The 14048-nt window shown below is 48.3% G+C and overlaps 1 protein-coding gene across 2 annotated transcripts in view; it reads left to right on the top strand.

Annotated features, from left to right (window-relative positions):
* Positions 1–14048, top strand: part of RAMP3 (receptor activity modifying protein 3) — a 1283291-nt gene that overhangs the window by 491109 nt on the left and 778134 nt on the right. The gene's annotated exons all lie outside the window — the stretch shown is intronic.

Below are 14048 nucleotides of genomic sequence, written 5' to 3'. Positions count from 1 at the left end.
GCTTGCAAATAGAAAATGACAGGTGACAGCTTTGCAAATGACAGGTGACAGTTAGGAGGCAGTTCTACTTAGATTAAATAGATTGAATTATATTATTTTAACTAAGAGATTGGTTCTGCACAGTTTGCTAGGTACTCACACTATATTCTTGAATTAAATGGGCCTCGCCACGGATCTGGTCAGGTTTTAGACTGGACTCTGGTCTCTGCACTTCACAGTGATCTGGGTCAGCTCTCTCTCTCTCTCTGGATTCTGGAGATTGATGGATTTGAAGTCTGGATCTTTCTGCACAGCTTTCTCTAGAGATTGATGGAGGTAAAGTATGGATTTTCCGGCAGAGCTTCCAGCTGCAAATGGATTTGAAGGTCCCTATCTGTCCTGTCTGTCTGCTTTTATCTGTTTTAAAATGGGTGTGTGTGCAGCATCACTAGCCAGCCCCTCTCTCAACTGCCCATTGGTCCAATTCTCCCCTCTCCCATGATTGGGGAAGGAACTGTGAGTCAGAGTGATGCTGTAGGTTTTATGGGTCAGAGGATCCTCCCCTGTCAAATTGCACACAATCTATATTTGATAAAAAAAAACATATTTGCACAGGTACACATTCGTTTAAAATTACACGCACCCCTCACATATCACAGGAGGTATACCCTGTCCAAATCTGCTCTTCCTGGGAGCTTGCATTCAGAAATGGCAATAGTTGCACTTTTTAACTGATTTCGCAATATCAGACATTACCCCAAATTTATACACATGTGCGCAAGGGGTATGGACATTACTTGATGAAGTGTCAGATTTTTCACATGCACACATTTTGAGTAATATCCTCTTTTCCACTAAAACCCCCCTGAACATACCACCGGGTCCTAACACGTCTTAAAATGTGGGCAGAAAAATCACAAGAATTATGGTGTCATTTAAATAATTTTCACAAGTCCGTACTATGAGTTATTCATCTTTTTAGAGTTATGTTCTGGCCCCAAAGGGGTGTGGTTTCCCCCCAGCACAAGGTTGAATTTCTGGTTTTTCCAGTTCTGCCAAGCCAGCTTGCTCTCACAGGCAGTGCTCCTCCCCTGTCCTTGCAGGAGGAAGCTCCATTTACGACTCCCGCCAATAAAACATTTGCCTGAGTTAGGACAGGGCTTTGTTCAGAGCTCCTGTATTCTGTGGGGGCTCCCCTTAATTCAATTATCAGAGAGATGGCATATCCTTAGTGTGGCCAGCAAAAGGCAGATAGGCCTGGGAACACAGCTGTGACTGAAGTTTCACTCCTGATGGGGGGTAGTTGCCAGGCAAAATTGGAATCTCTTTAAGCCAGTTTTTAGCTACATGTCATTTCTGTTCCCCAGTTTAAGTCAAGACATTTTTTTACATATGCAGCTAGGATGCTGATTCTAAGTTTAAAACTATGACATTTAAACAATTGCAACCTATGTGACACTCAAAAGTAGGTCACTCATTTCTTTTAAACATTTAGATTTTTAGTGTCTTTCAGTCCAAATTTACTAAGCCAGTCTTGTTATAAACCTTCAAGTCACTTCAGAATATAACTTTACATTGGATCCACCTCTCAGTAAGTCTTTCTTTGGCTTGCTTTGGGTTCTTTTATTGTAACGCTCACCTGGTTCCCACGGAGGCGCGGCGTCGAAGGCGCAGAACTCTGAAGATGGACAGGAAGGGTCCCTCTATTCTGGCTTCCCTGGCTCGTTGGATACCCTCCTGTGCGTGAAAAGGAAGTATTACCAACTGTGGAACAATGCTCAAGCCTCCCACTCCCTTCCAACCCTCCACGATACCTCCTCCACGATTCCCCGTGAAGCCTCACCTTAGGGTTTGGAAGGATGAGCTCTCCATCCTGCTTCTGATGCAGGGGCGCGTTGAAACCCAGTTACTTCACTGGATTGAGGATTGATGGGAGTTCAGGTAAGCTTGACTGTTCAGGTAAGGCGCTGTAAAAGTTCTGTTCAAAAGTTCAAGCTTAATAATAATGTTCGTTGTCTAATTGCAGCAAGCGCTAATGCTTATGTCTTTTTCCCCTTAGGGGCCGGGGTTCGGAGTGCCGGAGATATGGCGCCGACCCGAAGTGAAACAGTTCTGGATGAGCGCTCAGGTAATGTCTTTGCATTCGCTCATTCAATGTCTTTGTCTTTTTTCCCCATAGGGGCCGGGGTCCGGAGATGCCAGGAAGCGGCAGGACCCGAAATGCAGTGGGAATAATCCAACAGGTAAGACTTAAAAGGAAACTGAGCTTTCCTTATTCCTTTTCTCCCTCTCACCTTTGTTCTTGTCTTTTTTCCTCTAGGCGCCGGGGCGTAGCTGAATCCGGAAGATCGCTGCTGAAGATGGAAGCGCCTTGCAAAGGTGAGTAAAATGCAGCGCTGCAGCGATCGAAACGAAATGCCTTTAAAATGATGTCTTCCTTTACAGGGCCGTTGGAGAAATGACTCCGGGATGCAGATTTAGCAGGTAAGGGCTTTTCTTCTCCTATTCTCTTCCTTTCTCCCCTTGCAGGTGTTCCAGGGTGCTGGCAGGCGTGGCTGAAGTCAGGATGCTGGAGTTGACACGGTGAGCGTCCAGCTGCTAGGTGCAGAACAACGCGAAGCATGTGTGGCTGTTCGGGTGGGGTTTAAATAGCCTTGGAAGAAGTTCCTGGTATGTATCCTTCCACCAATCAGGTATGTATCCTTCCCCGACCACACCCGGGTGGTGAAGTAGTCCTACAGGTTAAGTAGTCCCATTCAGGCCTCAAGAGGGCCTGGATGAAGCAGCAAGGTCTGCATCAGGTAAGTGTGCACCCAAGCACTTAAACACATATCCTCTTCTATGAGCCTGGCGCCTAAGGCGCCAGGACTGGGGTCCGCTATGAGCCTGGCACCTAAGGCGCCAGGACTGAGTCCAAAGGGCCCCGACTTGGGCCCGCTGAGACTTCCCTGGGGAAAATGATGTCTGCCTCTGGGGTTGCTGGGCCCGGCCTGGCTCCTTAGAGGTAGGCATCATGACAGTACCCCCCCTCAAGGCCCCTCCCAAGGTCTTTTCCTAGGGGGGTTTTGGTTTGTGCGGGAATCTTCGATGGAATCTTTGAATTAATCGTGGTGCGTGAACATAGTTACTGGGTTCCCAAGATCTTTCCTGAGGTCCATATCCTTTCCAATCAACAAGATAGAAGAGTTTCGACTTAACTATCTTGGAATCTAAAATGACTTTCACTTCGAATTCTAATTCTCCATCAATTTGGACAGAGCCTGGGGGCTCAGACAGTCTGGTTCCAGGTTGTACTGGTTTTAGAAGAGATGCGTGAAAAACGGGATAAATCCGCATGTTGGATGGTAACTCGAGTTTAAAGGCCACTGGGTTGATAATAGCTTTGATGGGGTAAGGCCCAATGAATCTGGGATTAAAAGTTCGCTGACCCTTGAGGGGTAGATGTTTAGTTGCTAGCCATACCTGATCTCCTACTTGGTAAGGAGGAGTTTTACTTCGGTGCAAATCAGCGTTTTCTTTATACTTTTTCTTGGCTTGCTGTAAGTGGGTTGTAGCTTCTTTGAAGGCTTGGGTTATTGTGGAATGTAGGTGATTTACTGCAGGCATCTCCAGGGTCAGAGGTGGATCTAGGTCAGAGGTCCGAGGATGGTGACCATACAGGGTATAAAAAGGAGTCTGTCCGGTTCCAGAATGCACTGAATTGTTGTATGCATATTCTGCAATCCAAAGGATGTCCTTCCAATTCAACTCGGATTGGTGTAACATGCACCGCAGATATTGCTCGAGAGTCTGATTGGTTCTCTCGGTTTGTCCGTCGGTCTGGGGGTGGTGGCTGGTGGATAACCACACGTCTATTTGTGCTAGTTGGCAACATTTCTTCCAAAAGTGGGAGATAAATTGACTTCCACGGTCTGAGACTAATATGGAAGGGAAACCATGTAACCGCACTATATTTTCCATAAATTCCTTGGCCAAGGTGGAAGCTGACGGCAATCCTTTTAAAGGGATAAAATGGGCCATTTTGGAGAATAGATCCACTATTACGAGAATCGTGTTGTAACCACCACAAGGAGGCAGGTCAGTTATAAAGTCCATTGACAAGGTGTGCCAAGGTGCTGGTGGAATGTCCAAAGGTTGAAGTAGGCCGGCTGGCCTTTTCTTTTGACTCTTATTTTGGGCACAGATTCCGCAAGACAACACAAATGACTTTATGTCTTTTCTCCAAGAAGGCCACCAGAAGTGGCGTTTGATCTTTTCTTCTGTTTTCGCGATACCGGGGTGTCCTTCCATTAATGATTCATGATGACGGGTAATGACAAGTTCCTGCAATTCTTTACTTGGCAGAAATAACCGCTCTTGGAAGTAGGGTAAATCATCCTTAACGGTGTAGTGAGGACCCTTTTGACTCCATTCCAGTAAGGCAGAAGAGTCAAAAAGCTGTTTTACTTGAGCTTGGATGTCCTCAATGGTTTGCAATGAAGTCAAGCCCAGAATTCTTTGTTCCGGTATGATTGGCACAGGTTCTAAACTCGAATTGGGTTCTTCCATGCCTATCCGGGATAAGGCATCTGCCTTACCATTCTTGCAGCCAGGGCGATAGGTAATTACAAAATCAAATTCCGCAAAGAATAAAGCCCATCGGAGTTGTCGCGAAGATTGAGCTTTGGCCGTCTTTAAATACTGCAAATTTCTGTGGTCCGTAATTACGGTGATGGTGTGTCTTGCACCGAGAAGATAGTGACGCCAAGCCTTGAAAGCTGATTTAATAGCCAGTAGTTCTTTGTCGGTAATTGCGTAATTGAGTTCAGGTGGAGAGAATTTTCTGGACCAAAAGGCTACAGGGTGTAGTTGGTTAGTTTCTGGGTCTCTTTGCGACAGGACAGCTCCCATGGCCGAACTGGATGCATCGGTTTCCACGATGTAAGGGAGATATGGGCGCGGGTGCTTCAATACAGGTGCAGAGGTGAATTCGGTTTTCAGGTCCTGAAAGGCTTGTTCAGCCTCAAGAGTCCATTCAAAGCGTTTATTTTTCTTTAGGAGAGCTGTGATGGGTTGAACAGTTCGAGAAAATTCCGGGATGAACCTTCGATAGAAATTGGCAAAGCCAAGCATGCTTTGCACTCCCTTCACAGAGCTAGGAGATGGCCATTTGAGAATGGCGTCCACTTTCCGCGAGTCCATTCGGATTCCTTGAGGTGTCAGGATGAATCCGAGAAACTCCACTTCTGTGGTATGAAAAACGCATTTTTCGAGCTTGGCAAATAATTTGTGCTGGCGCAATTTCTCAAGAACTGCCCTAACATGGTTTCTGTGATCAGATTCTGAGGAGGAATACACCAGGATGTCGTCAATATAAACGAAGACACAAACATCGATAAGTTCCCGAAGAACATCATTCATGAAGTACTGAAAGGCGGCAGGTGCGTTGCACAAACCGAAGGGCATTACTTGATATTCGAAGAGCCCAAATTTGGTGCGGAATGCAGTCTTCCACTCGTCGCCCTCTTTTATACGTACCAGGTGGTAAGCTCCTCGGAGATCTAGCTTGGTGTACACACGAGCATCTTTTACTTGGTCGATAAGCTCAGGTATCAGGGGCAAAGGGTAACGATTCTTAATCGTTATCTGATTTAGGGCGCGGTAGTCAATACAGGCCCTAAGGTCTCCTTCCTTTTTAGGTACGAAGAACAAAGCGGAAGAGACTGGTGACTTTGATGGGCGAATGAAACCATTGGCCAGGTATTGATCCAAATACTGGCGCAAATGCAGGTTCTCAGGTTCAGTAAGAGCATAAATCCTACTACAAGGTAGTTGTGCATTGGGTACCAAGTCGATTTGGCAATCGTAAGATCGATGGGGAGGTAAGGTGTTAGCCTGCTCTTTCTGAAAAACGTCTTGGAATTCTTGGTATTCAGATGGTAGCTGTACAGGGGTGGAAGTTACAGAGGCTAGACCCATAGCTGGATTCCTTGGGTAACAGGTTGGTTCACAATCAGGAAAAGTTATCTTCTTTGCTCGCCAGTCTATTCTCGGATTATGTGTTTCTAACCAAGGGATTCCAAGAAGTACTTGAAATTGTGGGGCCTTGATCACATCAAACACGATTGCTTCCCGATGTCCGTCCTGACCCACCAGAGTGATTTCAACTGTGGAATGCGTTACAGGCCCTGAGGCTATTTTGGTTCCATCAACTGTAGTAATTACATCTTGGGTTACTTTCGAGCGGAGAGGAAGCTTAATCCTGGAAGCCAATTCACGGTCTATGTAATTTCCAATAGCTCCACTGTCTATGTATGCTTTTATAGCATGCAACTGCTGAGGCTGTTTTGGGTTCACAAGCACCATTGGCATGACAAAATGCGAGGTCAAAGAGTTTGTTTTCAAGCTCGGCAAGCGGACCCCTACGCTTGTCGGGCTAGGTCGTTTCCCGAACCAGGTGTCAATAACTCGTTATCAGTGGCTCCAACCACCTTCTTGGGTGGTTTAACTGGACAACTTTGAAGAAAGTGACCGGAAGTTCCGCAATACAGACAAAGTTGCATTTGTCGCCTTCTCTCTCGTTCCTTCTGCGTTAATGGTCCTTTAACACTGCCAATTTGCATAGGTCCGGAAACGTCAGTACTCTTGGAGTTAACGTGGGTCTTGATAGGTACTCTGGTTTCATACTTGAGCCGATCTGCTTTTCTATTTTGAAGTCTGTGATCAAGTTGAACCACTAAGTCTATGTAGTCTGCGCAGGCCTGGGGTGGATCTACTATCTGAGCTATAACATCTTTAAGCTCTCCGCGCAGGCCTCGATGAAACAATGTGATCCTTTTATTTTCAGGCCATCCGGTTTCCACAACTAGTCTATTAAAGGTGGCGATATAGGACAAAAGATCCTGATTACCTTGTCGTAAGGATAGCAGTTTGTTGTCAAGGGTCTGTCCCTGCGAGTGTCGAGCGAACAATCTTTCCATGCTGACCTGGAAGCCCTGGAAATCCCGGAGAATGGGATCATCCTGATTTACCAATGGAATAGACCAATCGGCAGCACAGCCACTGAGGTAAGATAGTACAAAGGCTACTTTGGTCTGGTCGTTGGGGAAGGCCCCGGGCCTGCATAAAAAGTGCAAACGGCATTGGTTCATAAAAACGGCATATTTCTTGGGATCCCCCGCAAAACGTTCCGGCGGGGCCAAAGGCATGTGTCCAGGTAAATTGATTTGTACCGGGTTATTCAAACCCATTGTTGTAGAAATATCTCCGGAAACAGGTAAAGGAGTGTGCTCTGCCTGGCCCTGCAATAACCTTTTGGCCAGATCATCAGTTCTTTCCTTGGATAGGATTAGTTCCCTTCTGAGAGCATTAGTCTCCTGGCGGGCTGAGTGCACTTCTGCCCGTAATTCCCCTAAAAGATGGGCCAGCTGATCTGTCTCGGAAGTCTCCATAGCGCCCAGGTGGGAAATTGTGGTAAGGCTTCGCGTTCTGTAACGCTCACCTGGTTCCCACGGAGGCGCGGCGTCGAAGGCGCAGAACTCTGAAGATGGACAGGAAGGGTCCCTCTATTCTGGCTTCCCTGGCTCGTTGGATACCCTCCTGTGCGCGAAAAGGGAGTATTACCAACTGTGGAACAATGCTCAAGCCTCCCACTCCCTTCCAACCCTCCACGATACCTCCTCCACGATTCCCCGTGAAGCCTCACCTTAGGGTTTGGAAGGATGAGCTCTCCATCCTGCTTCTGATGCAGGGGCGCGTTGAAACCCAGTTACTTCACTGGATTGAGGATTGATGGGAGTTCAGGTAAGCTTGACTGTTCAGGTAAGGCGCTGTAAAAGTTCTGTTCAAAAGTTCAAGCTTAATAATAATGTTCGTTGTCTAATTGCAGCAAGCGCTAATGCTTATGTCTTTTTCCCCTTAGGGGCCGGGGTTCGGAGTGCCGGAGATATGGCGCCGTCCCGAAGTGAAACAGTTCTGGATGAGCGCTCAGGTAATGTCTTTGCATTCGCTCATTCAATGTCTTTGTCTTTTTTCCCCATAGGGGCCGGGGTCCGGAGATGCCAGGAAGCGGCAGGACCCGAAATGCAGTGGGAATAATCCAACAGGTAAGACTTAAAAGGAAACTGAGCTTTCCTTATTCCTTTTCTCCCTCTCACCTTTGTTCTTGTCTTTTTTCCTCTAGGCGCCGGGGCGTAGCTGAATCCGGAAGATCGCTGCTGAAGATGGAAGCGCCTTGCAAAGGTGAGTAAAATGCAGCGCTGCAGCGATCGAAACGAAATGCCTTTAAAATGATGTCTTCCTTTTCAGGGCCATTGGAGAAATGACTCCGGGATGCAGATTTAGCAGGTAAGGGCTTTTCTTCTCCTATTCTCTTCCTTTCTCCCCTTGCAGGTGTTCCAGGGTGCTGGCAGGCGTGGCTGAAGTCAGGATGCTGGAGCTGACACGGTGAGCGTCCAGCTGCTAGGTGCAGAACAACGCGAAGCATGTGTGGCTGTTCGGGTGGGGTTTAAATAGCCTTGGAAGAAGTTCCTGGTATGTATCCTTCCACCAATCAGGTATGTATCCTTCCCCGACCACACCCGGGTGGTGAAGTAGTCCTACAGGTTAAGTAGTCCCATTCAGGCCTCAAGAGGGCCTGGATGAAGCAGCAAGGTCTGCATCAGGTAAGTGTGCACCCAAGCACTTAAACACATATCCTCTTCTATGAGCCTGGCGCCTAAGGCGCCAGGACTGGGGTCCGCTATGAGCCTGGCGCCTAAGGCGCCAGGACTGAGTCCAAAGGGCCCCGACTTGGGCCCGCTGAGACTTCCCTGGGGAAAATGATGTCTGCCTCTGGGGTTGCTGGGCCCGGCCTTAGAGGTAGGCATCATGACATTTATTCAGTTTTCTACAAAAAAGTAAAATCTGGTGTTGTTTTAAAACGCCGGCTTTCTGATAGTGGTGAGTACTGGTACTGCACCCCTTTTTGGGATTTAAGAAAATGAATTCCCAACAGTTATGGGTTTGCTTTTGGCAATCAGCATTGCCATTCCCAATGGTTTCAGACTACTGTGTGGGTAGTCCAATGGTGGTTTTAGGCAGTGCCCTTCTGTGCCCATAACATCGGCAAAAATGAGTGGCAGCCTATTCTTCATGCATTTCCCTGTGCATTTTCTGGGAAGCTCTGGCCATCATGATGTTTTCCATGTCAGTACTGCACAGTTTTGAGGTAGGGCTTGGATGCGTGGATAAAAACATCCCACAGGAGCATGCAGGAGTGGCGATCGAGGGGGAAAGGAAAGTTGAGCATGCAGGAGTGGCGATCGAGGGGGAAGGGGGAAGTGGAGCATGCAGGAGTGGCGATCAAGGGGGAAGGGGGAAGTGGAGCATGCAGGAGTGGCGATCGAGGGGGAAGGGGGAAGTGGAGCATGCAGGAGTGGCGATCGAGGGAGAAAGGGATGGAGCATGCAGGAGTGGCGATCGAGGGGGAAAGGAAAGTGGAGCATGCAGGAGTGGCGATCGAGGGGGAAGTGGAGCATGCAGGAGTGCGATGGAGGAGGAAGGGGGAAGTGGAGCATGCAGGAGTGGCGATCGAGGGGGAAGGGGGAAGTGGAGCATGCAGGAGTGGCGATCGAGGGGGAAGGGGGAAGTGGAGCATGCAGGAGTGGCGATCGAGGCGGAAGGGGGAAGTGGAGCATGCAGGAGTGGCGATCGAGGGGGAAAGGAAAGTGGAGCATGCAGGAGTAGCGATCGAGGGGGAAAGGGAAGTGGAGCATGCAGGAGTGGTGATCGAGGGGGAAAGGAAAGTGGAGCATGCAGGAGTGGCGGTCGAGGGGGAAGGGGGAAGTGGAGCATGCAGGAGTGGCGATCGAGGGGGAAGGGGGAAGTGGAGCATGCAGGAGTGGCGATCGAGGGAGAAAGGGATGGAGCATGCAGGAGTGGCGATCGAGGGGGAAAGGAAAGTGGAGCATGCAGGAGTGGCGATCGAGGGGGAAGGGGGAAGTGGAGCATGCAGGAGTGGCGATCGAGGGGGAAGGGGGAAGTGGAGCATGCAGGAGTGGCGATCGAGGGGGAAAGGGAAGTGGAGCATGCAGGAGTGGCTATAGGGGAACTGCTAATATATGTCATTTTGATTGTGAAAGAGGGCTGTTTTGTTCCTTTTTTCACCTTCCTTCTCTTCTGTTTCAAATACACCCAAAAGAAGACATGTTAAGTTTCAGTGTAAAGTTCTGTGCTGTTTTGTGTAATGTTTTGGGTATTGAAGAATATGATTCCTTTGAGGGTGAACATTAGAAGAGCAGGTTTCCTACTTCAGCAATCTGGATTCCTCCTTTTGCTTTCAATAAGAATGAATCGCTCCGTGGCCTCTGTATCCTCTTTCAGACAGGCAACACACCATTCACAATTACATCTGTAAGCGACTAATAGGTAATCATTCTGATTCCTGTTGGTAGTGGAATGCAGTCAATTGCCTAAGTAATTGAAGAGGGGCCAACCACCAGTCACCCATAGACTGCGCATTGTCATCAGGGCCTCTTTTGTGCACCTGCCTCGCTGGCGCAGAACACTGCAGCACTTCACTCGTTTAGCCTGAGATTCATCATTTGGCTGGGTCTAGGGATATGTGAAGGTGCTTGAGGGGTCCTGACGTCAGAAGGCAGCATGCAGGGGGTATTGGCCACAGGAGGCCAAGATCTCCGCTGTGCATTCACTGAGGGGCACAGCCATATCCTCTAGTCTTGAACCACACACAGTGATGTTACCATGGGAAGTGTGTGACACCTTCCTACCCCCAAACCCTTAGCCCGTAGAGCCCACCACCGGTGGCATGAAGGATAATGGCAAGCACCTGCATCAAAATCTGTGCTCCACCTGGTGTCCTGACTGAGAACTGTATGAGGGATTTGCTCCTCCCTATCCCAAACCTAGGGCTTTGAGCCCAGTGGCAGAGTCACAGAGAGAAAAGACAGTAACAGTCCATCATGAGCTAGGAGACGGTGGGTTCATCAAGAAAGTCTTCCCTCGTCATTAGGGCTCATGTCCCATGCAAGAGCCTTTCAAATTCTGTCTATGATATGATATGCTAGGTTATTTATAACGCGCTTAATACCCAGAGGTTTCTAAGTGCGGACCCGGGGATCGAACTTGCGTTGCTTCGTGTCAATTTGCTTCCAAGGCGAGCATGTTGCCCCCGAGATATCCTCTTTTTCTATAGGATTGCAGAAAGCAGAGAGAGAGAGAGAGAGAGAGAGAGAGAGAGAGAGAGAGAGAGAGAGAGAGAGAGAGAGAGAGAGAGAGAGAGAGAGAGAGAGAGTGTGTGTGTGTGTGTGTGTGTGTGTGTGTGTGTGTGTGTGTGTGTGTGTGCGCGCGCGCGCGCGCGTGCGTGCCCCAAGTACAGTATTCATCTCACTGCAAACCCCAGAACAGTCCAAACCACTTTCAGGAAATATCACTGAACCCCTGTTAAGCCACAGAGGGGAGAGAGAAACAGCTGGAGGAACAAGCAGTGGCTCAAACATTGTAAGTGCTCCCTTTTCTCATGGGAAGTGCTACAACAATTGTATGTGTGAGTTACTCAGTCAACTCGCTTTACTTGCTGGTATAGCCTCGCATGGTTATTTTCACACAGCCCTGTGCTACATTCTGATCACAGACACACGAGATGTACCGGGGATGGTACTTCACACTCTTCATACACACCAAGGTTGTTACTACTCTTCATCCCAGTCACACTTGCCATGACCACCACATTGCCATTTAATCTTCCGAGCCTGAGCTACCAGTGTGCATGAAAACAACAGTAGGAGCCACCCACCCCACTGCCCTGCCTGGCATGCCTTCTATTGAGACACAGGCCACCCTCTGTCGGGCCTGGCTGCTGACTTTGAGGATACTGTCGCTGTCCTTGTAAAAGCACTGTTATCTTTCATAGCGTCTGCTCAGATGTGCTGCTCATCCATTTTGACGAATGCTGGTTGGTCAACATGATGTACAGAGAGGATTCTCCTGTTATCGGAGTCAATGGCACCAGCATTACTAAAAAAGATATTCCCATTACACACTAGCTGGGGGGTAGTTTGAGCTGTCATTGACTACAGACTAATGCTGCCGGTGACAAAGACTGCTTGGTATACCTCAACTGCAGCCGGCAATCATCCTTTCCCATACAGCATGTGTTGCTCAAATACCCATCCACCATATAACACCCATCTGCAGTGTGCCTGCTACCACTAGTTGTTGTACACCCGAGTACAGACCTACTGAAGAATGCAGAATCAGGAAGTGGTTCCTACAGAGGTCAATGTGTGGGTCTTGTGCATCCTACTTGGGGTTTCGTTGCTCTTGGTAAGTGGGGACAGACCGATGAGAGATTTCAGACTGGCTGTTCGGGCTGCTCATCTGATGTCTACACATCAGAAAGAAAGGATTCAGAGTCCTCACCTTTCAACAGCACACCAGAAAAAAAGCACATGTTCTTGCAAATTCCTCTCTAGTGCATTATTGCTTCTCAGTGTGTCATCACACTACACACAGTCTCTAAAATCACAATGTTCACCTTAAAGTGGAGGGTCAAGGAAAGATGCCAAACGATATGTGTGTTTTATGCATGCATCCTCACAAAATACTGGCATCAGATGTGTGACTTGCTTTTGCTTTCATGTTCTGTTACCTTTTTGCGGAGGTATATCTCACTAAGTGAGAGAGAGCTATGGCTCAGAGGCTGTGTGGCTTCTCAAAGAGATGTGACACATAGCAGGCATTGTGCTTTTGCTTCCAATGAGTCAGTGTGTAGCAGCACCCATCCGATGCTTGACTGTGACTGTAGCAGGTGGTCCAGCATATGCATTGTTGCTTTCCAGTGGGTCCTCATAGACATCTTCAGCTGATGGATTGAGAGTTAGTGTTGCACCTATAACACTCACACAGCAGTTCTGGTGCGGTATAACCAGGTGCAATGAGAGTATATCTTTTGTGGAATGGCAAGTATATCAGGGGAGCAATCCGGGGAGCAATCCCTGTCAAAACCTCACAGTGGAGAGCATGTGCACAGCATGATACATTCACGCTGTTCCCCACTGTTAGGGTGGAAATGACATTGGAGCCCTTGTCCATTGCCCAAAGATTGCTGCATTCGGCCACCACCTGCTTCACATTATTCCAGATGTTTGCACCTGTGTGGCTCCTGACAGCAGATCCTTGCATGCACAAAGTGGGTTGAGCTGGAAGTCCTGGTGCTGCTCTGATCATATTTTCTTCTTGTCAGTGGCACCGCTAGAGGGGAAGGTGGTCCATTACACTGCGTGTTCTTCTGCCATGTGAAGTGGACTTTCCTATACTCTGAGCTGTCCATTGTCCTTTCCCCCTCAATAACTAATGCAACATACAACTCAGGCAATCATTGCGTGCAAAGCTACTGCAGCTGGGACTTTTCTAGTGAGTATCGGCACTTGCTATCAGCTCCCTAAAACATTTCTTTGCAACCAAGGCATATTGCAGAATCTCTGCTGCTGCCCTGCCACCAGCTTGGCCTTCAGCATCTATACTTGTGGAATGTTGCGTAGATATTCCTGGCTGCACTGAAATGTGTTGCTGAGACTGGGCAGCATACCGTTACTCTTCCTCTATAGCATTACATGCCGCTGGGAGTACTTTTCTGCAGCATCAACAGGCCGCCTGAGTATGCTTCTGAGTGTTCGCTGACTATTCCCGAGCATGGCATTGCTTCATATGGGCTGGCATCAATAAGGTACCCAGATTGGTCCCTGACCTCTGCCTGTGACTGTACCTCAGTCATCAGCGTAGTATGGCTTGCATGAGTCATACGAGACTTGCTACTGATGGTTTACACCGAGTCCAACCACATGAAGGTACTAGTCTCAGACTCGAGAGTGCGTTCATCAAGAACGTATTTTTTTCATTAGGGTCATGTCTTCTCCAAGAGACTTTCAAATTGTGTATGCGTGCACTTCCCTGTGGGTGTGCAGCAAAAATGGTGTGTGCACCCACTTCCCTGTGGAAATGCAGCACAAACTGTGCGCTCAATTCCTGAGGGTGTGTTGAAAAAATCGTGAGTGCGCTCCTCTCCTATGGGAGTGCAGATACACTTGTGC

Source organism: Ambystoma mexicanum, chromosome 5p, assembly GCF_040938575.1.
Source record: "Ambystoma mexicanum isolate Mex_15411 chromosome 5p, UKY_AmexF1_1, whole genome shotgun sequence".
NCBI classification, from domain to species: Eukaryota; Metazoa; Chordata; class Amphibia; order Caudata; family Ambystomatidae; genus Ambystoma; species Ambystoma mexicanum.
This window is presented reverse-complemented; position numbering and strand designations above follow the sequence as displayed.